We start from the raw sequence: 25,154 nt of genomic DNA, 5'->3' as shown, positions 1-25,154 counted from the left end.
CGGGAAAATAAGCCTCTTTAATTCCCGCTGCAGGCGCCCCTCGTCCGAGCCGGCAGCAATGCCAACGAGCCAACAGGATACCAACGTGCACACTCCCGCAAGAAAACACACCCCGGTCTTTTTTGCAACACCGTAGTTCTTGATTGTCATGCCTTTGTCAATCGGCGCTGTGCAGAGGGCCAGGGCAATCGAGGACAACCCGGCAAGAGGACTCTTGAGCCGTGCAATAGAATCCTAGGCCAAGTAGGGCAAGCATCGCGGACGATGGAAGCTTAGCGGCCAAGTTAGTTTTTGTTTTCAATTGTGTTTTTCTGTCGCCTCGCCCTTTTGTGCTGCTGTACTCCTCGAGGGATCCGTGGACGTCGTTGCCTCGGTAGTATAATGAGCCGCGGCTTACGCGGCTCGATCGTCAGCGTTCATCCGGGGTCTTTGGACACAATTGTCCTTCTTCTTCTCGGAGCGCCATTGTCCACCTGCCCTTTATGTAAGCTGGGGACCAATCTCGCGAATTCTTTTTTTTTAAATGCAGAGCATTTCAGTAACTCACGATGTCACCCGCGTTGGCGTCCGTAGTCCGCACGCTCACTGCGCATGCGCGTCGAGTCGAGGCGATACCGAACACTCTCGCGAGGGGATTGGATTGGATTCGAACACTCTCTCGCGAGGGGCATTGGATTGGATTCGATTGGATTGGCATGGATTGGATTGGCTTGGCTTGGCTTGGCTCGACTTGGATTGGATTGGATTTGGATTGGATTGGATTAAAGTGGATTGTGTTGGATTGTGTTGCGTCATAGCCGCGGCACGTTGCGTCATAGCCGCGGCAGACGCGCTGGGGCTGGCGCATGTGCAGTACTCTCTCTTCCGCGGTTTCCTCTCCTTCGGGCGCGCTGCGCATATAACCGGTGTGCCGTTCTCCGGCGAAGCAACATCCGCTCTTGGCTCAAACACCTAGAGTCCACGCCGCTTTACAAGTACGCCGACGTCGTCGACTGGTACCGGCTTACGCAGTGCCCTCAACGTATATAAGCGACGGAGCGCGCGTTCGGAATTCAGTCAAGGGCGTCTTTGCTTGGCTTTCGCTTGACGTGACGCTTTGCTTGACTCGAGTAGATGCGACGCATTTACTCGAGTTCCCCCTGTGGGAAGATGCGGGCGGCTTTTTTGCTGTTCTTGAGCAGATTCATTAGTAAAGGTATCATGCTTAAGCAGCAAAACCAGAAAAAAAAAGAACTGTAAATTCTTATTACTTAACGTAACTATTACAGGTAACATATTTTATTTCTTCTCCTGAAACGCAATTGTAACTGTGCCTATTTTGGTTGCTTTCGAGTTTCATTGCTTTTTGAGGAAGCATGATTTACGTAGTACGGTGTTTTGCAGTCTACGTTGAAAATAAGTAACGGCGCCACTAAACAAAGAGGAGGGCGGAACTTGGTTTCTGAAAATATGAATAGCTGAAAATATCTGCAAAGCAAAGCCTGTTTCTATGTTGGTTAAGAATCCAAGTTAATAGTTAGTACCTGCAGCTCAACCAACAAAGTTAATAGCGGGTGATCAAACAAAAACTCGGGGAGCCGCTTACGGACCTCACGTAATTTTGTCCGTCAGAACCATAGAAAATCCAGGAAGGTTATTGAGGATAAGGCAGGGGTAATAGAAAAAGTTTGAACGTAGTGGGGAAGGAAGATATAAATACCTGCTTTTTATTTTTATATTGAACGGAGAAGTTGAACCCATGATGACGCGGTTTTCGTAAGAAAGGAACCAATGTGAGCCGCACTTTTCAATTGGAAACCTACACAAGACACGTAGATGCCTGGCAGAAAGCCAATACCTGCAAAAAACTGACACAGCTATAAAAATTTAAAGAAACGTGAATTCTCAAGCTAAATCTCGTGATGCAACACAGTGTTCAAGAACTGCGCACATGGCGGTAGGAAATAAGAATACTGAGACCGTCAACAAAAGAATCGTAGAACTCGGCGTGGCTCTTTCTTTCTGTCTTAAAATTTATGCCGTGGAAAAAATATGAAATGACAACCTAACTTGAAATGTTACGTTAGAAGATCACGCATCGCGCATGGAAATTGTTTCTGCACACTGTAAGATGCAGCTTTCATGATTTCGAGCACTTCTGTTCTCCGTTGCGCTCATTTCTTCCTTTGAAATGCATTATATATTGGTATAATATATATTTACATATCTCATAACAAATCAGATTCGGGAATAAGGGATTCGTTGCATGGACATAGTGAGACAAACAACCAGTGCCACGCGCAGTGGTCGGTGACGGCATCAAAATGCCGTCCGTGATGATATCGGCGAAATTTCGCAAGAATCCAGACTGAGGCGGAACATTTTTTTTTTCGTTCACCATATGCTTAGGCCTACATTTATGCCCCAAACCGAGGGGCAAAATTTCTTTAATGCCGAACCACACATTCCTTCGGCCGTACTGTAGTTCCGCCCATCCCGTGGAGGCGAAAAGCAAAAACGCCCGTGTGTAGGAGATTTCGGCGCACGTTAAAGATCCCCAGGTGGTCAAAATTAATCCGGAGCCCTCCACTACGGCGCGCCTCATCGCCTGCGTTGCGTCGGCGTGTTAAACCCTACAATCAATCAATCAATCCGCCCATCCTTGGTGAGAGTTCGACTTGCATCGTCCTTACACATCGCAAAGATGAAAAATCTGTGCACTCCGAAGATTACACCGAAAGATAGTTGTCGTCGTCCAACCGTGTCGTTGGTTGGACAGCGCGCAAGCAAAATACCTGACAATGAGCCGGTTAGAGTGCCGGGGCCCGCTTAATCTGTAGAGAGTCGTTATAGAAGTTAGCTTCATAAATTCGGTAATTACTCGTAATTCACAGGGATCGGGTCATACAGTATCAAACAATACAGCCCAGCATAATCAGCTTGCTGGCACCAAAACTACACTTGTTTAGGTCGAGCTCTAGGCCAAATAGGGTGAGAGAGATCAATAGTTGCTGCAAACGGGTTAGAAACGTCTAAAAAATGTAAGATAATAGAACGAAATCATCCAGGCCACAAAAACATTCATGCCAATTGAAACCACGCTGGATGTTCTCCGACACTCTTTGAAATGTGGCAGGCGTGTTGTATAGACGAAATGGCGTGGCATCAAATTTATATAAACAATCAAGTGTAGCAAGTGGGGTTTTGCGCCCGTTAAATTTTGTTACCGGCATCAGCCAGTACCCGCGGCGGCAATCAAGAGACGAGACGAAATCGTCACCATGCAAACAATCGGCGGCGTAATCGACGTGAGACAGGACCTAATGTCCTGGCCGAAAATACTGTTAATGCGACGATGGCCGAAACATCACTTAAAACCAAAATGTTTTCTGTTAGCAGGACTACTGGTGACAACGAGAGGGTGTTTACAAACATTTTACAGACATCCCCGTCACCACCCAATAACGAAACTTTCATTGCTTAACTTTCACCCGTTTGTCGTATCTTGGATCAATAACTTCCTCAGTAACAGAAAACAATTCGTCCCTATTAACAACACGTAGTTTATACTTTTTCCCGTTCATTCCGGAGGTCCTCAAGGAACGGTACTCCGTCCAGTAATCTTAATATATATTAATGACCTTCCGCACACATAACATTATTAAGAAAATGCGACTATTTGCAGACGTCGGCGTTCTTTATGCCACAATCATCAGCTAAGTCGTCAGAGCAGTCCAAGAACCGCCAGATGTGGCAAACATTTTTAAATGTGTCTAAATGTAAAGCACTTTCCGGTGATAGACGCACAAACCCAACTTTCTATACCTGTGCACTAGGTGGTTGCTTCCCAGCCCTTATAAAATGCTCGCCTTTACCAATTTAACCCCCCCCCCCTCCCCTACCGAAACTAGAGTACGCGGCAGCAGTGTAGGACCGAAACCAGAAAATCCTAATCGAAAACATTTAAGCTATTCAGCACTGCGCTTCCTGATTCGCGTTTTCGGTTAACTCGCCATTCACCAGCCTAACAAAATTTTAAAATTTACCGTGACATCTATGTCTAGGTCCTAAGATGTACGACGCGGTAACGTTACTTTGACGTCGAATGATCATTTTGCGACGAAGTTGCTTCGTTCACAATTTCTGCTTTGCAACACTGAAGGTGAGTCAAGAGGGTGAGACTAGGCTCAACAGTTTTAAATTGTCGTTGCAAATGACAGATATACGCCATCTACGTTTTTGTGGTCAAAGATACGTGCATGAAAGGTTGCGGCTGCTTGTTGTTCGGTTTTGGCGAGAAGGCGACACTGTCAGTGGTTATAAGTGTTTATTCACTCATTGCGTGGCCGGTCTGAACGTTTTGCTATGGGCTTGGAGTGAGATAGAAAACAAAAATCTTTCTTCAGTAAGAAATAGTGGGCGTTTCAGCAGAGGGGGACACTAAGTCCAGAACCCCGGGTGCAGCAGTTCTTCCCTGCCCTCTCAATCAGTTACCGCTTATCTTGAGGTGGCTATCTGGTCAAACCTGCCTTCTCTTTCTCACAGAAGTGGCATGTGTAATGTGTGAGTTGTTTTCCTCAGAGCATACCCTTGGACCTGGTTAGCTTGCACGGAAGAGGGTGTAAGTTTTTCGCGTTAAGAACAGATTTCAGTTAAAGTCAATGTTTCCTAGAAAACGATGTCACCAATCTAGATTTATGAATATGTAAATGTACAGATTAGTTTGCGTTCTGCGCAGAGCTTACGATTCTTCAGCCGTGACAGGCATTGTGGCACGCGAAGGATCGTGTTTCTAGGCATAGGAAGAGGAACCGTGTTCAATGTTTTTCCAGGAAGGGAGCGGGGCAGTCGTAGCCGCAATTCCGTGTGTTGTGACGTTTGTAATGCTGTAATCAGAGTCTGTAATGATGTTTGGGCGTCTATTTAATAGTCTCCCTAATGTGATTGGGAAGAGGACGACTCCAATTTCCGCTTAAAATGTTTCTGTGCATTTGTATGACGGGGTTGTTCATACAGTCGCAAACATTACCAAGGGAGGCCACGGCGACGATTACTGCCGCAGTACTCCCGTACATTCCGACGTTGGTTAATACAATGTTTGCATGGGTTTGGTATTTTTGCCGAACGAATAGGATCCTGTCTTCTCGTCTGCCCAGGTGTAGATTTGTATTGAATAATTTTGGTAGAAACGAGGTTTTATAAGGATTTGCTAAATAGGTGACATGTCCATCAAGACCCATAAAATAACTGCGCGGTAACACGAGGACACAGAAGAAGGCACAAATAATACAGGACGCGGCGCAGACTAACGGCTGATTTTTTATTCAGGAAACATGTAATTTACAGGAACATCCATTCTATGCCACAGGACCACCTAATGCGTTGCGTCCGAGACTGCATATGCGAAGACTACATACAAGCCTTCAATAACCGGTGCGACATTTCCGTGGAAGGGTTTTTGGAAGTCCCAGAATGCTATCTGATAGCGACAGTGAACAACTGGAGCGGCAGGGAGTTTGTCCAGCGTTCCGGGGTGCGCAGTGGCTCTAGGGTTGCTCCGGTGCTAAGCACGGCCTACCTCGGAAAGGTGCATGCAGGAATACAGCGCGCTATGGATGGAGTCAAGAAAGTCTTCAGGTACGTGGACGCCTATCTGGTTGTGGTAGAGAGAATGGACTTGAGCAATACCCTGGAAATAGTGCTGCAAGTGTTCAAGGAGCAGGGCTTCGATCTGAAGTTCACCTTTGAGGACCCGGAGGGCGAAGGTGAAAGTGCACCTAAATCCGTAATAACTGCCATGTTCCACTTTTCCAAGCGTCAGCAGTCGACAGCCATCTTCCCTCTTAAGGGTATTTTGCCCGATAATTTTAACGCGAGTTGAGCTGGGTACGAGCCGCAGTTTTAAGGCGAAAGCCTTCTCAGCCTCATTGCACACGAATGAATCAAAAACCAAATGAAGCAAAGGAAAGCCAGATGTGAACCAAAGCACGGCAATCATGTAGAAGTGATAATGATGACGAAGGTGGATTGTGGCTGACTAGTGATTGATAGTAATAAATTATTTAGGTGAGATGAAGGTGGATGAAGATTAACTAAAGGGATTAAGGTATATTGAGGAAGAATTGAAACACATTAGGATGAATTCAGATAGATTTAGGGTGATTAACATGAAATGAGAGGTAGTTTTCCAAACTGTCGCCTTCAAAGCCCGTAAGAAACACTGAATGTACCGAGAGATTTTTTATTACAGTCTGTACGCTGATATGGTGAAGGTTAGGTGGCGTTCGCCGGTCGCCGGGGAAACCCTACTCCTGGGGGTTGGCTGGGTGAAATGTACGTTCTCAGGCGTATCTGTTCTTATTTATTCGCCACTACGTTCATTCTGTCATCTACGCCTTGTTTTGTGTTTTGTGCACAATAAACTATATTCTTGAAGCGAAATTGAAACGGTGATAACTGGCCCCAATGTGCAATCAAAATCCTCGCTTATCGTAAGCAGAACATCTTATTTTGACGGAGCAAAGTGGATTCGTAAATGATCTGTCTGCAAAGTATTTTATTTAAACAATTCAGAACCATGGTTGTGCGTATTTGTTTCATTTCCAGTATTTACTTTCGAGTAACGCGTGTGACGCGCAATAATGCTTAATTTCTGTTTTTTTTCTATTTGGCGACGTACAGCTTTTGGTACGTTATATTTTCTGAACATCACTTAGCGCTTAATATAATTCCATGATGCTACATTTGAGCAATAGCGTGACAGCACGGGTAAACATGCTGTGCACAATCAATTTTAGTGTTAACCGCTGTTATAAAAACTATAATGGTTAGCAATGTGCTTTATTGCTATAAATAATATAGCACTTCTAAAACGTTTGACTGCTCTCACAATAGCCGCAAACTATTTAATAATCAAAGCATAGTAAGGACAAGGGCAATAGTAGAAGCTGAGTAAAAACATGATCAAGGCGCAAAGTGAATTCCATCAAAATTAGACTCACTGGATATCCATTCCTCAATACCCAAAGAAAGCAATCGTGTGCAAAATTTAAAGCGCAGAGGGAGAATGGGAAGCAGAGACGAGCGCTCAAGCCGGCTGAGCGTACGTTTAAGTACCTGTTCTGAAATCCAGTTAGTCGCCGATTTTCATTGCGTTTGCATAGAATTACGCCTTAGTGCTGATTTAATCCACCAAGTTAGGCTTCTCTGTGGTGTCTTCGGAAGAGCAATAAAGGTGGCCACCGTAAATTTCTGTGGCCCTTCTTTATTGTCTTTTCCCGAACATTCCGTGAACCTAATTGGTCTAGTGGGCAATATTATTATATGCCGACCAAAACTTTGTTTGGAATTGTCTCTTAGCGTGTAAGGCTATGTTCAGACCAACCGCGCAAAAGGTATATCGTCATCTATGGCCGTAAAAAAACGGCATGTCACGCAGTTCCGTTAGCTGAGGCGTGAAATGACGATTCGTTAAAGTTATTACGACAGTTGCGGCAACAGTCTGAACCAGGCATAATTTGTCTTCCGATTTTCGGTTGCGAGTAATAGCATCACAGCAGACGCAATGTTGTCAATTTGTTTATCTATGCACGTTAATTATTTAGTGCAACTGGTAAAGCGAATGGTAGTTTTGTCGCTAACTAAGGGTACCGCTTATTTACGCTACCATTTTCCGGTACTCGTACTTTATGTAACCTGTTCTATGAATCTTGGTGTACGTATATCAACATCAAGCAGCCTCGGAAAATTGTGACATACCATCCAAAGCTTTTTTGTGGCGGAAAGGACGCGGTACAGGATATCCGCATTACAGCTCAACCCGCATAGCGTTATTCAACCAGCTGAAGAAAAAATTTGCGCTGGGATGCTTTTGTTAAATGAGGCACTTCTGGACAGGCTGAGAATAATAGGGCACCATGAGTTTTGCATGGAAAATATAAAAGACCTCTACATACTGACAGGACTAAACAACGCAGTAGTTAACACGAACCGAATAAAAATTAATTTTCTCACCAGATATTTCAAGAAAACTAGCCAGTGTATACGTAGTAGAATCATAGTTCCTTGCAATACAGGATAGTCGTGGGCAGTACATAAAAGAAAGGTCGGACCGGTGACGTAAATACGCCGTTGGCGCTGCCTAGCGGTGAACAGGGGAAACATAACTGGAGAAAGCATGTCAGTGTGATTACCTATCTTCATCGCTGCGTCAGGACTACGATGGTTTCGTCTGCTAGGCGTGCTTTATCTTTCTCTGTGTTACTTCCCGCTTTTTGTCATGCTATCTCCACACAAGTAGCTATGCACTGCCCGCGATCCTTTCTTTTAAGAACGCTGAAATGAGGCCCTCCAAGGGCAGCCACACTGCGCAAACGAAAAAGGATTATGACATCATCCTCTAATGAGGCCGCGGGAGGACAAAAACCCGTCGTTTCCTTCTGTGTTGCCTTGGTACAGCCTTAATCAGTCATCACTATAGTTCAGCCATCTGGTGCGCACTCTTTATCACTATACTATTTCCCATTTTCAGGGCTTCCGAATATTTTCGTGTGTAAACATTTTTGATCGCTAAGCCTTCTATGTGCTCCTAAAGCAAACTTGAAATCACCAGATATAACGCCGACTTCTAGTGTGGCATGCTGAGCTACTTGGTAAACCTGTTCTAACCACGCGTATTTTCGCTACTGACTGCGGCAGCTCGCCCAGGGCGTAAATGGAGACGCTTCTCTGTCCTTCGTATTTTTGTCTTAGCCTCATTGTATCCCTGATCGTCACCGGGGAAAATGCATCAGCACACAAAGTTTCTGTCTTTCGTGACGCTATATACACATGACCGGCCAGCATAGATCCAGAAAGGAAGCATCCTCTCTCAGCGCAAAGCGATGCAATAAAGTGCATGGGGTCACGAAGAATAAAGGCCACAGATGTCCGCTATAACGGGAAACGGATCGTCCACACACCACACGAAAGACGGCTGCGAATGACAACGCAGACGACAAATTGAGCAGCGTCGGGCTGCCGTTGCTCGGGGGAGGCAAACAAAATTGCGCTGACGTGAATGTGGTCGCCACCATCTACCACGATAGCGGCGCTCGTGCCTTCCTGCGGTGCCGACATCTCTTGGTTGGTAGTTCCTTTATTATGTGCGGTCTGATCTATGTCGTCTAAAGGAAAGGGGGACACTCAGTAAAGCTTATAGTACAGCAGAGATGGTTTTGCCTGCAAGCATACGAATATGTTTTCTCCACCTCACATTTCTGCAAAAAGCAATTGTGTTGATGTTTGTCTCTTCCTTGGGAGCCGTAGAAAAGAAGCACCAGGAATTACGGGCGGACGTGCACACAGAAAAATGTAACTTGCAGCGGCTAATTGTCATGTAATTTGTTTCTGGACAATTTTGATAAGACATCAGTAACAGCCGTTTTCTATAACTGTACTTCTTCGGTAGACGAACATGCATTGCAGTCGGCGGGAATTATTTAACGTTAACGACTTCACTGGTAAGTATCTAATGACGACAAGTAAATAAAACTCGGTGAAATGATAGTCGTCTTGGCGACCACTTGTCGCGTAAATGATTTCAGGGTAGTTTCCAGAAAAGCAGAGCTACAACCGTTTTCTGTAACCATAGTCCCTCCGTGAAATTTTCCGTTTGACACTGATCTGTCCACGCAGCCTAATTGGAATACCGAGGTATATACCGCTTCAAGGTAATCGCACGATCATTAGGTGCAAAGTAACCTGAAAAGCAAAAGGGAAAAAGGAAACTCGTAAATAATAAGAAACCAAGCATGGAGTCAGTCAGATCCCAGAAGCAGGATGTGGAAGTATACCTTCAAACGAAGTTCGCACTTTTTAGCGAGCAGACCGAAGATAGTGTCGACAGACTAAATCACAACGTAGCAAAGACAATCACAGAACCAGCAACTGTTGTGGGAGAAGTAGCATGTAGGAATCAAACTGGAGAACTCAGAAAACAGAGGAACTATTTACGAAACATAAAACATCAAAGTGTCGAGTACTGCGGATGAAATTAAATTAGCAAAGGTGTTGGCATTGATTAACAGAGGTAAGGCCAATGACATTTGTGCGAAAAAATGGCAGTGATAGAGGAAACGCTTGAAATAAGGAGAAGCTTTAATGCAGCCAAGAGGAAGCCAGCTATCGGCAAAGACAGATAGTACGCACTCAGAGATGAGCAGGGTAGTATTAGGCACAACTTGACCAAGATAATGTGGCCGAAGGAATTTGCACCAGACTATACGTCAGTGATATTAGATCGGGGAAACTGCCAAGCGTACAGGCTTAGCCCGCGATGTCCCAATGCCATACCTGCCAGGTTAGCCGGGATGGTATTAGGGAGATTAGACCGGGATGTCAAGGGGGGTGGGTGGTCTCTGGGGTGGAAAACCTAGTACCAGCAGAATGGAATGACTTACATGCGTTCTTATTTTGTTGCACCAGAGCAGGAAATGAACTTTTTTGTCGAAACTAGTAACAAGCTACACCAGTTGTCAGTTGCTAAATCATCGAAGTGGCTGATGCCACAATTTGCAAGTAGTCCTGGGTTGAGAGTCGAGCTTAACAGTGCTCGCTCCTTCGACAATGCGCCAAAGAAACGCGACCGAAGGCTGTGTCAAACATGGTTGCTTAGAACTAGGTGCAATTTTTATTTACTATACTGAACTACCTCTCGTATTTAGCGTTCCTGCGGTACTGACCAGTTCATCTTACGCGCTGGGCCGACTATACTTTTTAAGCTCTTCCCTGATAACGATGTATCTTGGTGTAGGATTAGATTCTAATGTAGGCTTAGAATCTAATCCTACTTGGTGTAGGACTAGGTCGCCGTGTCAAGTATCTGCGGCGGGTGCGCGTTCGGAAGATTTTTGTTTCATTCGTACAATATTACAAAACTATCAAAATTCAATAGTCTCCCGGACAATTAAGACACTTGGCAGATATGCCCACTAGTAAACAAAAACGAAGTCGAAGAGGCTCTCAAAGGCAAAAAAAAAAAAACAAACAAGAAGAACTGCAGGTGATGATGGCATACCCGTGGATAGTTTAAAAGAGGGATGTTACGAATCGGCCAGCGCCGCAGTACTTCCCCGCATCACTCTTCGGCTGTGCGGCGAAGCCACTCGTGCGCCTTCGAAAACAGGCGCAATCATGTCGGTGGCAAGTTGCGACAAAGCCGCGTCAGACGCTTTGCTCTCGGCAAAACTTCGGCGGCTGGCGGCGTGGCTCGTCTCTATGCTCTTCAAGGACACAGAGGCCCCGTCGATCGCAACGGAGTCCTCCTCTCTCCCCTCTCTCGGACTCAACGTGCCCGAGGCTATGAACAGCTTACGAACTCTGGAAAGAGTGCAGTGCGTGTTCCAGCCTGTTGCGTTTGACCGTTATCGCTTTTGGGTATAAATAGAGCTGCCCAAGCGTTGTAAACCATTCCTGTTAGAGCAGCGAATCGATGTTGTCGCTCTGCTCGAGTCCTGTATTGTAACCTCGCCCGTCGGGGCATTGTTCTTTGGCTTCGGCTCACCTCTCGCTATGAAGTAAACAGTTTACGCTGGCCATCGGCTCTGGACGTCTTCCCGGCTGCAGTCGGCCCGCCCGGTCGCAACAACTGGTTGGCAGCGGTGGGATGGCAACTTCGTAACACCTGAAGCCAGCGGTGCAAGACCCAACACCACGGACGTCAAGGCGGCTTCGGACTTCGCAGAATTCACGGCGGTCAAGGGTGAGTGCGGGACTTTTCTTCACTGAGTTTTACCAGGCTTCTGAGGATAGCTGGTAGGGCTTGTGTTTTTGTCGCGTGGGTTATTCGCGCAAAACATTTTTGGAGCAGTGGGAAAGCAGTACTCTGGACCGGCCATGAATTTGAAATCAATCAATCAATCAATCAATCAATCAATCAATCAATCAATCAATCAATCAATCAATCAATCAATCAATCAATCAATCAATCAATCAATCAATCAATCAATCAATAAACTTTACTGGACAGTTCAAACACGCAAATGCAATGAGAAAGACAAAAGCTGCAGAGCTTTCTTTGTTATTCAAACGTTGTTATTTCATAATACGGATCCCTCATTCCTAGTTTTTTCGAATAGGTCGACCGTAGATACGGAGGAGTTCGAGGGAAACGTTTAACTTCAGCGTATAGTTTTTATAGGTCCGACGCCAGCGGAAGTATTGCAAGGAGAACTAACTGCATCAATGATGCTTCTTCCGGATTTCTTCTCGGGGGCTTGTGCGCTACTTTTTACTCTCTAATTTCGCAACGACTGCTACATATAGCCCTTAATTGAATTACTACCTGTTCCAAACGTTAAGATATTTATATTTTCGAGCTCAGGTAAAGCTTCCCAAAATACCTCCATTTTCAGGCCCACCGTTGTCCAAGTGGTTTCGTATTAGTCAAAGTTAACAGGCTTATGTACCAAGCTTATTCTGTAAAGTTTATTTACGCAGGTTTAATTGGTTGATAGCGGTCTCGATGTAGTTTAATACGACTTTTTTTAAAGCTAGTTTTCCTTCGGACTTGTGAGAATATGAGCTTTTTCCGCATATGCGTTTAGGGCAATTCCTGCATGCCTATGATCGCACAAAGCGGATAGTTTGAGCGGAAAATAGAGTACATAAAACAAACTGTTTTTTGTGAGGTTTCTCCTTGCGTAAATTTTTGCGGCCGTAAAAGGAGTCAGTTGCGCGTGAGGGAGCACGTTCCCTATCCGCTGTTTTACACACGAGGGTATGTTGTCGGAAGACGGCCATAAACGCCGCCGCATTTCCTTTCTGAGACGTGCGGAAAACAAATGTGGGCCTTGCTCTGCTTTCTACGGCTCATGGTTCATTATTTTTGGTGTCTGCGCTTCCGCGTTCTTGCTTGGTTCCGCTTACGCCATTTTCGTAAAGCATAGTGTGGACATCTAAACGTATACATGTTTTTTTGTTCCTCAGAAAAGAAATGCGATGTAGTACGTAGCAAACGGCCGCGAGTCCTAATTTGAAGACGCCGTCCGCATCTGGTTCTCCGACAAGGGATTGGTACACAATTCAATCTGGTGTGTTTATTTAATTTTGAGTTCGCTGCTATTCTCCCCCTTCACTTTGATATAAGAGTACTGAGTCCAGCCACACTTTTTTTTGTTTCGCAATAGTTTTGTTAACTCTTTGCCTGAAGGGGACTCACCACTGGAAAAGGATAAGCAACCATATTTTTATCAATATATATAGTTTAATTCTATAGAATACATCGCGGGACACTCTGGTTGGCCGCTCTTAAACTTTCGACAGCAGCATGTGCCACCTGTATTTGTTCAACCTACAGCACAAGGCAGCAGAAATACTCGTAAATATAAAAAAATCTAATCTAAGAGAAAAAACTGACAAATAAGTAAAGCTGGTTGCGCGGATTGCTTTCGATGTTTAAGGGAAACCTTTGAATGAGCAGCGATATTTTCGCTTGCACTTCGTAGAAAAACATACATGCGTTTGCTTTCTGTACTAGGGGAGTGAACTGTAGCGAGGTCGAGATTTAGAAAAAAATAGGTTCCTAATTTCGCAGATTTCATTAATTACTCCGTAAAAACGTGTATAAACTTTCGCCATTGTTTCAAGGACCATGATTTACGAGGGCAGATCGGCACTCAAACGATGATGCGAATGCAAAACCATGAGTAACGAGTTGCAGAATGCGATATTTGGCGATATTCGTGATCCTTTTCCTTCCCGCTTTTTCTTTCTCTGCATAATAGATTATTCGGCCTTCTTCCCACTTAGGTCATAGGGAATCTTTTTTTTATATAATAACCTTTACTCTATAGAGTACAATTTCTCTCAGCTCGCAGTACGTAGTTCAGCCGCCGCGTTGGCTCAGTGGCTAAGGTGCTGCGCTGCTGAGCACGAGGAAGCTGGTTGGATTCCCGGCCGCGGTGACCGGTTTTCGGATGGAGAAGAAAAGCAAAAATGCCCGAGTGTAAGAGATTTCGCCGCACGTAAAGGTCCCCAGGTGGTATAAATTAATCCCGAGCCCTCCACTACAGCGCGCCTAGTCGGCTGCGTTGCGTCGGCGCGTTAAACTCTAGAATTAATCAATAAGTACGTAGTTCGCAATTAATTTGGACAGCTCTCGTGTCTTCTTTTGTTGTTTCCTTTTGTTGTTAAAGCAGCTCTAGACGACACATAACTGTCTGCTTCTAATCCCGCCTCTAATTGGAGGTGATTCTAAGTTTCTGCTTTCTTTTTCATTTGCTATCGCTTAACTTAATTTTACGTGCAGTCCTACCTAAACAAAACTGGGGCTCTCGGTTATATGAAGCAAACTTTCGCTTCAGAGGTTCCCGCTTGCATTTGCCTGAATAATCTTAACATGTAAGCCATTCCAGCGGCTTTTACAGTTTACAACCGTCTTGCCTACTTATGATTCGCGTTCCAGAAATATTCCACCAGCTTTTAATAGCAGAGCTGCTTAGCTTGAGTTCCATTAGGGCCTGGAATCGCTCAAAACTCGGCGCAGAAATGTGAACAGGAAGAAAATGCTAGGCCAAGAAGCGTGAGGTAGAGTTGGAACAGGCAAGGAGCCGACGAATAGCTGTGGGGAGGGCGCGTCTCAAGAAAAACAAAAAGAAGGAAGTTCACACTAACGCGTAAGACTACATAACCTTCAAGACCATCACGGACGTTTAAAGGGGCCATGCAGACAAAACACAAGTTTGGTTCATTTGAAAGATCGTCTCTTTAGAATCATACTGACACCCCTTTCACCGCACACTTCGCTCAAATAGGCTATATAATTAGGGAAAAAAAAAGAATTACAAAGCGACCCAGTAGCCCATTTCCTGCAACATAACCTATGATGTCATATATGCCCAGCTGCGCGATTGGCTGAGGCCGGCAAAAGTAAACGCAAAGTAGGCACGGTTTATAAGCTTGCCGAAGGAGCTAAATCGCCCGCAGTTGACTGACCCCCTTCGCCACCTGCTTCGCTATGCCTGGTCCTCTTCCCTGAAGCACGTCGTTTAAGCCCCCCATTATCACTACTAGGTGATCGTCTGTCATTGTGTATGGAAGCGCCATCTGGGAGAGCTAACGGAAAGCAAGGCTGCAGGGCCGAATGCCGCAGTGAAAGCAGGTTTGATTGCGCTCACTCTTGACTTAATTTCTGACGTCCCAAAAACACACGATATGACGGGAGAATCAAAATTTTAACACAAATTGATTAATATTTCAGTGAATTCGACATCATTCGCGGCCGGAAAGTGATGGGGGCACTATAAAACACGAAATCTTTCGAATAAAACAAACTTATATTTTGCCTGGATGGCCCCTTTAAGACCACGACTGCAGCCGAATTGTTTGTTCTTTGCTGCCGCAACGACCTTTACTCCACCATTGTTGCTATAGGCCTGAGTTTCCCTCATTTTTTGAAAGTGATACTCATTGAACCTCACCTTCGAGGGGCGTACTCTATGACGTGTGGTTTTCGTTCCGGGCAAGTGTTGCCACGATTACGGCGAACGCTGTAGTCTTTCTTTTTCCGAACAAATGTTTTCACTGATACGTCGAACGCTGGAGATTTTTTTTGGCCAATCTCGGCCAATCTCCCTGAATGGGTATCCTAGGCTTGACAAACATGCTGCGGGGACGCTGGGCGCCCGTTGTGAGTTATGCACACACGAGCGCTCTGCCTTTTGTTGGTTTGTGTTAACTGCCGAGCGGTCGCCGCGAGGCCCGGGTTCACGTGCGCGCTCGGCAATTTCTAGGTATTTTTATCTGCGGACACGAAAAATTAGGATTTCCTCAAAAGCTTTGCTGTTATAACGGTTCTCGTGGTCAGAATAGAACGTGGGTCCCTCGCGTTATGAAATCGGCTTCTACGCGATTGTAATCGCTTTCCGGGCGCTCACCAGTTCCTTTGGGTTCGTAGCGCCGGCCTTGGCTTTGTACTTTGGCTTCGGAACTTTGATTTGACTAAGTTTTTATGGAGAAGTCAACCAGCTCGGCTCTTTCCTCAGTCTGCGCACTGAAATTACTAAAGTGGCCGGATTTATTTTATCCTGTCTTGTATTTTCGTATAATCTGTCAGTCTTTTTGTCTGCCATTGTTTCGGCACAACGCCATATTTTCGACCTACCCAGTTAAGTAAAACGCTCATATTAATAAAGTTCCTAAGACGAGGTCAAGTGCTGCCTGCTCCTCAAAATGGAACTTTCTGCTTCGAATCATTAAGCAAAAAATTCTCACTGCCCCATCTCAATATTTGCAACCAGAAACGTTGACGGGCAATCCATTCACAAGGCCTGCGAGTTTGACGGACATTATTTTTTTGACTCAGCGGTCCGGTATTCCCGTTTTGTTTTGTCCTAAGGCCTAGAAACACAAAATATCCGGTTCTGCCTTTATTATCCCGAGCAAGTATCAAGTTCTCCTTTCGCTCCTAGGTGATAAACACAGGAAGAAAAGTCCAGGTTTACTTATTGCTGTTTTGTAAATACTCAAACCATGCATGTGTTAATAAACATACAATCTGGCCACAATATATCAGAATGGCAGCGACACCACGCACGTCAGAGGCTGCCTTTAACTTGTTCAATAAGAATACAAAGATGGAAGTTAGTACAAGATGACCGACCGGCTTTCCCTTGAGTTTTCTAACACCCTGAATGTAGAAAAGCCAACTTTCTGTTACCTAGATGATGAATGATCGTGGGTGAAGTGAAAGAAAAAAATCAAGTACCCATTTGCTTAACGACAACGATGGGGGAACGCGAAGTTTAAGTCGTTTAGTTTGTCGTTTGATCGTTAAGTTTAACCGTGACGGTAGTTGAGCGCGAAGTGTTCTCGTGATGGATTCTTTATTTGTCCAATACCAAACAAATGGATGCGTACCTCCAGACGAGCACCTACTCGCGGAGTGGGATTGGCAACCGTAATGGGCAGACCACGTGTGGTTCATTCAGAGGAGGAGCTGGCGGCTCTTAAGCAACGTTAGCTCAAGCAGACGCGCGATGCCCCCGAGCTCGTCATAGGGATCGGCAGTTTCGTCTCGCTGTAACGATGGAGGCCAAGCGACGTCGAGAAAATGATGAGGATCGAATTCGGGATGATGAGCTACGGCAGCACCGCCATACGAGACGCAACGAGGAACCATCGGATGATGCGACGCCCAGCACCAGCTCGAATACAGCATCGTCATCGTTGTCAACGTGGACGAAGGGGCGCCTGAAGGAGACCTTTGCAGAAGCCACAAGTCAGTTGAAGGGCTTGTTTCACGAATCAGACTTTGGAACACCGTACCAAGTGTGCAATTGACTGTGGAATCCGCTGAACCAGCGGTAAATCAGTCCCAAGCAAACGATCAAACCCAACGTTCAAACAAAAAACTCAATGACTAGAGCTTCGCGTTTTGTGATCGTCGTAGTTACACAGAGGGGTAGTCAATTTTTATTCCACAGCTAATGCATCTCAAGCCTACATTCTTCAAACAAATATCCCCGCTGTGCTCAAATCGGCTAAGTTTCAGATAATCAAACTGCATTTGTTATTCTAAATTAAAAAAAAATATTTGAAGATTCACAGGTGTATGTTTAGTAATGCATGACAATCTCGACCCTCCCCCTGGAAACTTGAGGCTCGGCCTGATACGCACATTTTGCCCCTACATTAGAAACCCGCAACACGGCCTCTCTGACTTGTGCGTCGTATACCATGCCAGCCGTTCCTTGCACTCTAAACATCTCAATGGTTACGTTTGGTCACTTGAGAAGTGACATTGGCGTCAGCTGCTTGTTGGCAAACGGTACCGATTTTCCTGTCGTCCAGCCAAATAGGAGTACCCAATTTGCAAGAAATTAGTTTGCCACGTTTGATCGAACGTACGGGTTTTTAATGAAATCAGGTTCCTCGCTTACTCGCTAAGGAACGCGGAGGCGAAGTGAATGATACTGAGGGTATGGAGCATTCAAAAAAGCGATGACCAGTACCTCTACCGCACCTGCCCTATGTTATACAACAGGACCGTCAGGACTTTGATCCCACCAGCTTCTCATCTCCCTCGGATTTTAGACAAGACTAACGAGTCTTACAGAAGGCCTCAGTCCCCCCACCGCAACCACTTGGGAGTTTAAAGGCAGATATGCTGCCTGCACAGCCCAAGAGCCATAGATTTCAACTGCCATCCCCATGTTATTCCCTTGCGGCTTTCCGCTGTTGCTGACTATGTGTGTTTAAGGCACATCAACTTCTTCTCGGCAAACCCGTGAGCACAACTCGAAAACTAGGCTCATTCATTGCTTAGCATCTAGGGACGGTTGTTCAACGCTCCTTGGCGGTTTGACAATCCCCAGTGGCGTTGTTCAAAAAAACTGCCAGAGCTTGGAAAAGTTCCTGCCTGACGCGTCGCAGGACTCAATATCATACGAGACGGGACGGAGGACGGTGAGATCGGCAACTTCCGGAACATTTTCGTTTCCTGATTCGGCGCTCCCTCCAGTCCTCTATAGCGCGAGTTCCGGCTGAGGAGTCCGATTCCCCCAGAGACTGAATTTTAAAGCTTTTGAGAGTTTATCTTTTTCAAGGTGTAAGAGAGGAGCTGGCTGCTGCCCGTTTGCGTTAGTGCGTGAAATCCGTGGGCCTTTTGGAGTGTGCTCTCCGGTGCGCTTTATAAAAGTTTGAACAGAAGCTAGTCAACTATGTATACAGTACTAGACGTCTATCCTCTTGAAAAATTTCAAGCTTTGAAATCTTTAGCATAGCAAGAGATGCCCATTTCACCAGGGATAAGGGTCCTTTTAACGGACCCGATCGTGGTACTTTTAAAATGATATGAAAAGATTGGACCACGGCGACGGCCACTGGTATAAATTAGCGCCAAAGTAGATGCTCAAAATGAGTGCTCCTACTGAAGTGAAGGCGGTTCACGTTTCCTATCACCCTTCATGTGCTCTGCAGTAAGTTTCACCGTACTGGCATCGGCGTGCCATTGGTAATAAATAGAATTGCCCTGAAAAGTCTTCCTCCACGGAAGTTATTTCAAAGCGTTGAGTATGGCGGGGTTATAAATTATCAAATATATCTTGCGCCTCATTCAACACCTGTCCTCTTTGTGTGCTCGGCCCCCACAAACACGCTGGAAGCTGCGCGTCAACACCGCTCTTCCTCCAGTGAGAGATGGCGGGCGCGAACTCAATGAAGCTCCGCCCGCACCACCCATCGGTATTTCAAAGTTGTGCTGCTCATTTTTTTACTTTTATGTGCGGTCCGCTCTGCGTTCGAAGCAGCGAACGCAGCGGTGTCCAAACAGCCAAGAGGACTTCGCTCTCCTTTGTACGCTGATATTTAGCTTCTCGTAGAGCATCGAATGCTACCCGTTTGTCTTTTTTTTTATGACCGAAAAGAAGTGTGGCAGTGGCACGTGGATTGAACTCCACCCGAGCGAGGGCGTCATTAGGAGGAAACTGAAGTGCAGACACGACAAACCACTGGAGTAGAAAGCATTTAAAAAGAGCTTGCGCGTTCAGAACTTTGGGAGACGTTCATTGGAGCGTTTCTCGGACACTATCAACAACTTTACTGTTCAAACATACAACTCTATAAAGATAGCATATTTATTCATGACACCATACATTTTGTAGCCGCTCCGCCAGCTACCATTACTCACTAAAGCATGCAACTTCGAGCGAGAGTGGCTTTAGGGTGTCAAAACGAACTAGGTGGTTGCAAAGAAAAGGCAAGCAGGGATGGATGACTTTTTAGTCACATTTTCTAAAACCCCCGCTGAATGTCTCCCCGTAATAGTTAGCTCGGTTGCTTACGGTCACACAAGTCAAGAGTAGCGCAGCCCCTCTACTAATTTTAAACTGGTTGTTGAGCCGCTTAGAGTTGCCTCCAGTCGTGTAGAAATCTCAAACCAGCCAAGTACTTTGTTACCCTGTTGTATTGAGATACAAGCTAGGTTTGGTGTCCATTGTTTGGGGTATACAAATTCGCGCTTATATTGTAGAATTTTAGTGACATGTTTACGTCCAGTACTCCGGATATATTCGTTCTGTAATCACTCGGTGTTCTCGCATTCACGCATTTGTTTTGCCTTTGAATGCAGTGGGTATACGCGAGTTTGTGCATTTGTTTATAATTACTGTATATATTCCGTCGGTGGGAAACTGCTGAAAAATTGATGCTGTTGAGAGTTTGGGTGTAACATCCCAGCATCCAGGGGAAGAACACCTGACAAGACTTTATGGGCGTCGTGTTTGACAAATAAACTAAGGAAATTCAGTTCCATTTCATATCGCAAAGTTGCATGACCAGCCGAGCTGTTTGTGGATTTCCGTGATACGGAGACTGGGGTACCCGAGTAACCGCAAACAATATCACATATCCCCGACACATTGCAAAATTTCTTTGCGGCACACTCCCGCTCAATCCACGCCGTATATTTTTGGTCCGTATGCCTTTGTGAACCGAAAACCTTTAGTATCTGGTATATCAGTTTTATCAGTTGTCCCCAACTCAGAAGAATGAGACAGAAAAATAAAAGAAAACATCTTAACTTGCCCTTCTATAGAGGCTTCTGTATTTGTGGGGTGGTGTTCCTTTCACCAGTCTTCCCCAAGCACCGCCTTAAGGTGTTAAAGAAGAAGTCCAACCATTTCATAATCTCCGAAGAGGGAATCATAATTGTCGGTAAGTATGGGGAGTTTTATGCAGAACTTTGTGTGAAGAACCGCTAATAAATAAAAGACCAGAAGTGATCCATCCCACGGAATTTAATAAAAACTCCTTTGGGCCTTAAGCAGGAATAGAGCCACTAGACCGTGAGTTAATCTGTTAATTTTGTGGTATTTGTCTTAAAGTTAACAGACAGAAAAAGTCACCATGACAGGTTTCCCCGGTCACGCAAGGGCCGGCGACATCAATAAGCAGAGTTGTTCAGTTATAGCCAATCCCGCGTTTACCAGGAACGTTTACTACTTGGGAATTCTCGCGCTTTTGTCTAAGTATTCGTATGCGGCTGTCACTTGCGTTGGCAGGAACGATGATAACGGCTATTCGTAAGCATTTTTTGCGCCCAGTTCATTGTGTTGCGCCACTTCTAATGTAGGCAAGTATCGACATTTCGATGCACATTTTTATTTGCCATAACCAGCCCTCGCTTTTTCATACAGTCTGCAACAGCTTAGGGATCAAATTTTTTTAGCCAAGTTCGGCACTTTGTTGCATGGCCTGGTGTAGTATCGGCCAAAGCTAAACATTAAATTAACACTTTGTGACCACTACACAAGCGTGGGGTATATGCCTTTCCTCTTGGAAAAGCTAATTTCAGGCACACCATATTATTACATTAGCCTGCTTCTTTAGTTCTTTCGTTTACTTTCGGCACTTCCTGTCGTCTGCACTTCCTATTCAGTCTTACGATACTTAGTGCCTAAAATTTTCTTTTTCCCCCAAAAATTCCTCGATTTTCTAGGGATGATGCATTGTTAGTAGAATGTCCAGCTTTGGCCGGTAGTACGTCAGACTGCTAAAGTACCAAACATGGCTCAAAAGTTTAATTCCTATAAACTCTGTTCTGAACTCTTTGCAAAATGGAGGACACGTAGAGCAATTTTAAAGCAAATGTTAACCGAAACGTCTATGTTTGTCTACGTTGGCAATGGCGCTATACAATGAACAAAGGGCGCATCAAACCCTCACGAATAGTCCTTACCGTGTCTACTGCCAACACCATTGACAGCTGCAGAAGAATGACTCAGACAAACGCGCACGAATTCCCTTGTGGAAAACGCTCCTGGTTCATGGCATGCGCGATCGACTGTCAAAGGAATGACTGTGGTTAACGGCTCTCCTGGGCCTCGCGTAACCGGAGGGACACGTAGTATGTTCATGGTAGTCACTTCTTCTCCCTGTAAACTTGAATACAAACAGCATAAAATCAGCACGCAAACACATCCTGTAGGATGGTATTTATGACTAAGGCACAGTGAAGATTGAATTCGATTCCCAGGGATGGATTACTTCTCAGCTTTTGTTTATTATTGCTCCTTCACGAAAGCTTGGGTATAGAATTCCATGTGCTTACCGAAAGATTAGATGTGGAATCCTATTGGTATAATTTCCATTTCGGGGAAAATGAAATCATTGGACATTTCTCTCTTCCGAGTGGGCGACAACTTCTTGAGCTCATTTATTGTTTACTGGGGGCTCCCGGTGCACAGAAGCATTTAAAGGAAACTGCATGGGCGCGGTTTGAGCTTGAGTTTGTCCGCATCGCTTCGGGCGTGTGTAATATCGTTTGTGGTTTCGCTGGTAGCTCAGTTCTGTTAGGACGGTAAGCCACGAACAGATCTGCTGATCACGGACATTCACGGTGTCAAGTAGCACTGAATTTTCTTTGGTTAGTTGCCGGTGCCGACGTTGAAAAAGTCAATAGGTTGTGCCCCCGAATGCGGGGATGTCACATTTGAAATCTCAAGAGAAGCCATTTTCTAGTGGTTTCCCACCTACGGAGTATTAACACTTATTATAGAAAAACGTACAAATATTCTTGTACTCACTACAGTCAAAGCCAAAAGAAATGCGCGGTACCAAGCCAGTGGCACCTGAGTGCGAATTCTAGCCCCAAATTACTATACAATCAGGCTTCTTTTATTATTTCATTTACTTTCGGCACTGCATCTCATGCCCTCTTTCTGTCCAGTCTCACGGATTTTTGCGTTCGTTCTAGATTACGAATGAGCTCCATGTCCAGCGTTGAGTAAGTATCGGTCAGATACGTATTTGGGTATCCGACAGCGCAGGGCATGAACTAGATTAAATGAGAAAAATGCGTGCCAAATAGACACGCTCTGATAAAAATGTCTGGCGTGGCGCACTACTGAAGAAAGCTGAAGTTTTATTCTTAGTAACTTTATACTCGGAACACACAGGTGGTGTGACAGGCTGAAACAGAATGAGTATTCCGTAAAACGCTGTAGCGTGATGTACCTAAAAGAACTGAGCTTTTATGAATTAAAGACAAAATGCGGAATCCATTCGATTACCTACAAATTACCTCGGTAGGAGCACGGGCGCGCACGGAAGGAATATTTGATAGCATAACGAAAGATGGTGGCCGAGTGATGAAGCCGGTGCCGTACCAGTAAAGAAATTGCCAAACATGTGGTACTCAGCAAAATCTTTATGTGGGCCAGTCGGTTCGATATGAGTGGAAAGGGTCTTAATGCTCAAACAACGCGGAGACGAAAAGAAAAAGAAACGAACAAGACAGACAATGTGCCTTGCGTGTCTTGTTCGTTTCATCTCGTGTTCACGTTTTGTGCGCCTTTTAACTTTTTTCCGTATGTAGTACTCAACGCATATGCGTAAACGCTTGGAAGACAATAGAAAACAGGAAATCAAGGAAGGTAGCAGAAGTATAACGATAAAATAAGACCCAGCAACATGTTATGGCCTGGAATGAGGGGGAAAACGAAAATTTGGCAAACTGCTGTCGCAATGCAACAAACGACACGGTCATTTTCACGTGTCAAAGCTGAAGGTTACTGAACACATCGTACAGTTCGAAAAGCCTCTGAAAACAAAACCTTTCAGTTTTGTTAAGTGTATTTAAAAAAGAAAGCATGAGTACAAGGGATTACTGAAACACGAGCACCACCAGGAGCTCACGAATAAAAAGAGCAGTTACACGTACGGTACAAAAAATATATGTTCACGCACACCCAGAGCACAGCAGTCATTGCGCTAAACGATAGACGTTCAAGCAGTAGTCATTTATCCTGCTTGTTGCTGTAATGTTATTTGCATTCTTTTGCTTAGGTTATTGATTTGTGCTGATGAAATTACCGTCTCAATAGCACTTCATCTTGAAATTGAAATTGCGCCTGCCCTGAGAGCGCTTCCCCTCCCCCGTCGCTTCCAACACTCGGCCACTCGCCCTCCCCCCCCCCCCCCTCAACCCCCTTTAGGTTTCAAGGTGATATTGACGCTATACCTCGAAAAAATCTGTTACAGAGATACTGACGTACCAAGAACTCGGCTAAGTATTTAAAAAATGCTAATACACTCAGCAATGAATCTAACCCATAAAACAGTACTGATTTGTGATCTGTGACGTAAGGCTGTAGCATATACCACTTATTTCGAAAGCGTGCAAAAAGGTCGTTTGGCGTGTACCTCAGAGTCACGTCAGGTTTCGGTCTGCCATCAAGGAATCTACTGTCCTTTCCTGTCATCAATACCGAGCTGCTGGCGTATAATTGAAAGGTTTAAATTCTGAGTGGCGCTACCAACTTCGAAACGTATTGCACAGGCAAAATGAAAATAAATGCAGAAAGGCAGTCTAACTGGTGGGTTTCGGCAGCAGCGTGTGTTAAATCCTACGGTGTTACCACTCATAACGTATTATTTGCACAATTGAAATCTTCAGTCAACTTGATGCGTACAGGGCTTAAAAAGCAACATCTCCGAAAACACCCTAATAGGCATTGTGGGATAATGTAAAAACTTCAAGCCACCTAAGCACATTAAGGATGGCTTCTCACGATGCACAGATGTGTCGACGAAAATGTATTTTTGAAGGGAAAATATAACCGCTCTAATATCAATGTATGAGAGCCTAAGGGCCTTTTATTAGGCACCTTGATAAGATCTCCTGCATAGCTACGGAACGGTATTTACCTCCGAGCCCCTCTAGAGTCGACTTCGTTGCAGTAAACGAGAGAACTGCTGGGGAAAAAAAATCGGCGGAGACACTTAATACTGCTAAGGTGTTGGAAGGCGGAAGCCGAGCATAGAGCGACATCCACGCTCCTCCGTAGCACAGTTCTCGCCGCCGAGGTCACGTGAAAGTTTTGGTTCCATTCCTGTTGTTGCCGCCGCAGACGATGGTAATATTAGCGTCCACTTTTTGGGCTTTCGTAAGAATATTTTGGGGCGAAATATTCGGCTTTATAATAAAATGTGGAGGCTCTAGGGACTATTATTATGCATTTTATCGTACAAAGAAAATGTGACACCAATTCATGACAGGAAAATCTCCGCGTCGGGTTCGAAAGAAATTCCTACACATAGCTGACAGGCTTCGTAGAAGTACTGCCAGAGGGCATTGTTCTTCAAGTTTGAAGTGAAATTTTTTATCTTCTCTTTCCGCCATAAAAAAATTACGCTGT

This window comes from Haemaphysalis longicornis, unplaced genomic scaffold, assembly GCF_048455015.1.
Source record: "Haemaphysalis longicornis isolate Haplotype H1 unplaced genomic scaffold, Haemaphysalis longicornis Haplotype H1 scaffold_4, whole genome shotgun sequence".
Taxonomy (NCBI): domain Eukaryota; kingdom Metazoa; phylum Arthropoda; class Arachnida; order Ixodida; family Ixodidae; genus Haemaphysalis; species Haemaphysalis longicornis.
Note: the sequence above shows the minus strand (reverse complement) of the source record.